Raw genomic sequence first — 3424 nt, 5'->3', positions numbered from 1 at the left:
CGCGTTAATCCCACTGGTTAATGTAATAAGGACTCACTCATTTCCTAAGTACGTAATATATTACGAGAACTCAAATTAAACTCAATGTCTCACAAAATGAATTTTGAATATTAAAAAAAAAAACTGGACTGACATTAACATCATGGTACCTTAATTTTTATTTCCCTTCTATCATTCCCCTTCTTAAGTTGTGTGATCTGAACAAGGCATAGCCTTTCCTAAAGCTCAACTTATCCACTTTTAAATTACCAGACAATTCTTACATTTAAATAAAATTAGAGAATTTTATATATAGCAGGCAAAGGAGGAAATAGGACAGATTATGCTTTTCTTAAAAAAACGTAAGTACTGAGGCGAGCAGCAGAGGCAAAGCTTTAGCAAGCAGGTCACCTGGGCCAGCCGCACAGTGACAGAATGCAGCAGCAACCTAGAGCAGGGAAGGCCACCAGAGAGGAGAGGACATTTGTAGGGGGATCTGGTCAAGTGAGTGAGTGGATAATGGACCTTCTTGGGGACAGAGTGAAGTTGGAGAGGCCTGTGATCTACATTGACCAGACACGAGAAAATGTCCTTGTAAAGACCCTAAACCAGCAGTTTTCAGCTGTATTAAAGGTCCGCGGCATCAGGAAGGCTGAGAACCACGGCCCTAAACCATGAGATGTGTGAGGCTAAATATGTGATTTGCACTGCTCCTCCTACTCTGGGAATGAAGGTTCACTTCAATCCCCTCTGCCAATGAGGAGGAACCAGCTGATCACCCGTATGCCTCTGGGTTCTGTTATTAAGTGTATAGTTACTACAATGAGCCTTTCTGGAGAAAAAAGGATTACTGTGGAACCATGATTATTGAAGGGGAGGAAAGTCCAATTTCCTACACATTGGATGATACAAAGCCTGATGGCCACTATGCTGCAGTGATGGGACTTATCCTCGCCCACAAAGCAGAAAGCTGGCACGTCTTACCAAAGAAGAAAGGATGAAGAAACTGTGAGCTCTATGCAGAAGTTCTAGGCTCCCAAGAAGCTCTGAAACCATCACATTATGAAGAGAAGAACAGTTGCACGGAGCAGTACTCTGGGGGCTGCTATATCACCTGCTTTCCACCTGGGATCATGACTCAATATGGAAGGGTACTACGTCAACCAGTGGGCAGGATCTATTTTGCGGGCACTGAGATGGACACACACTGGAGTGGCTACACGGAGGGGGCTGTGGAGGCTGGGGAGAGCAGCCGGAGAGCTCCTGCATGCTGTGGGGTGGAGTCCAGGGGATGAAATCTGGCAGCCAGAACCAGAGCCGGTGGATGTCCCTGCGTGACCCATCACTACAACCTTCTTGGAGAGACATCTGCCCTCTGTGCCAGGCCTGCTGAAGCTGACTGGATTGACCAGCATTTTTTCAGCAGTGGCTCTGGGCTTCCTGGCACACAGCAAGGCGCTGCTTATGCGAGCCTAAAGAGAAAGTGTCTTAACCGCACCCTCTTCCTACTGTATTTGGGGTGTGGATTTGGGGAAGGGGTTGTACTAAAGTTCCCTGAAAACACAAAAAATGGAATGAGGTGGGGAGCATGAAGAGAAGTCCGGCTGTGACTTCTTTATCTCTGTCTCCACTGTGGCCCCAGGTTAGGGTCCCTTCCCTGGCTTAGCACTGTGTCTCACCAGTTTCTAAGGCTATTGTCCTCAGAACCTGTAGAATAAACAGCCTTGTGCTGCCCCACCTTACACCCTGGCCATGCACAAGCAACTAGTTTTTTCCTCCCTCTGTGGCTTGGTGCTTATAATTTCTCTTTCCTGTAATGTCCTCACCATCCCTGTTTTTTTGCATTTGTTTTTAGAATCGTGTTTCCTTATAATTGGATGACCTTAGAGTCTCCTCACCTAATCCTCACCTTCTGTTTCAGAGCTGAGCAACCTGAAGTTTATAGAGGTGGAGCTCAATTGCTCAGTGCCCGTAAGAAGCCGCTGGTCTCTGGGGGAGACCACAGGTCTGAGAACACAGGTCCAGTGCTCCTCCACCTTCCATGATGTAGCCCCCAGTTACTGTCCTTAACTCCCTGTCATAGTCCCTGATGGTGTCCCCTTGTGTGAGTTTACTCTGTTCTGAGCTGTCCTGCACTCCTCAAATGCTACCCAGTAAAGATCTCGAAGTCTTACTGCCTTGTGCAGTGTGTATCAAGATGATTTTAATTTTTTAGGGTAAGGATCTTGTCTCTTTTCCCTTTGGTATCTTCCATGTGTCCCAGTAAAGGTCAATATACACTTGGCTAGTTAAAAACAAAAGTTGGTTGAGCAGAAAAATAAATAAATAAATAAATAATAAGTACCATAATTATATCTCGGTATTGAAAAAATTTGTTTGGGTTAACTCATTGACTTAATTCCTGTGTTCTTCCATTGCTCATGGTACACAGTAAACATATCAAAAAAAAATATCTCAAATTTGTTCCTTGTTATTTGGCTTAGATTGTTGAATGACAGTTTTATTTTTATTGTATTGTATTATTTCTTAGAGACAGAGTCTCATTATGTCACCCTTAGTACAGTGCTATGGTGTCATAGCTCACAGCAACCTCAGACTCTTGGGCTTAAGCGATTCTCTTGCCTCAGCCCCCCAAGTAGCCGTGATTACAGGTGCCCACCACAATCCTGAGTATTTTTTGTTGTTGTTGTCATTGTTGTTTGACAGGCCCAGGCTGGGTTTGAACCTTCCAGCCCGGTTTATGTGGCCAGCACCCTAACCAATGAGCTACTGGCACTGAGCCTGAACTATAGTTTTAAATAAAGAAGGCTATGCTTAGTGGAAGCTTCTCCTTCTGGCTGGGCTGCAGAGCTGGGCTGTCTTCTATGGATACAGACCAACTCTTTAAGACCAAGCAAAACTCTCTGCCCTCATTTCTGAAAATGTACTGAGCACATGCAGTGGGTTCTACAAATTAATTTCTCTGCCCACTGTTACAGTAAATTTGTTTTTCTTGTAAAGAATAATCCATGAAGTTAGCAAAATGCAAAGCTACACATACAGGAATAAAGAAGGGGAAGGAATACACACACTCTTTCTCCAACACTGCCTCTACACCTTATGAAGCGTTTCTGAATGCCTAAAGTAAAAGTAAACTTGTATAAAAGCAGATAGAAGTTTGGGTCAAATGAAGTAACAGCAAGTTCATCAAAATAGATGTTGGAGCTGCTACATAACGGCCCCTGCTCCCCAAAATGCTCACTAGTTTTTGTGTCTTTTCCCTAAACTCAGCTATGCTTCTTTACAGGTACAGGGAAAAGCTTCTGACTTAGCAAGATTCAATTCAACCAAAAAATAAAAAAAGGCTTGAACAGGAAAGATGCTTAAAGTGTGACTCAACCTATAAAGAAAGTGCTGGTTCCTCCCATAAAAGCCAAATCTTACGGTCAGCTTCAAAGGCTGAGAG

General features: G+C 43.9%; 1 pseudogene; it reads left to right on the top strand.

Annotated features, from left to right (window-relative positions):
* The first annotated feature begins 414 nt into the window (after positions 1–414).
* On the top strand, positions 415–1455 carry LOC100960105 (annotated as a pseudogene).
* Positions 1456–3424: the final 1969 nt, after the last annotated feature.

Source organism: Otolemur garnettii, unplaced genomic scaffold (assembly GCF_000181295.1).
Source record: "Otolemur garnettii isolate 467f Iridium unplaced genomic scaffold, OtoGar3 scaffold00001, whole genome shotgun sequence".
NCBI lineage: Eukaryota > Metazoa > Chordata > Mammalia > Primates > Galagidae > Otolemur > Otolemur garnettii.
The sequence above is the reverse complement of the archived record's forward strand: the minus strand, read 5'-3'. Positions and strand labels throughout refer to the sequence as shown.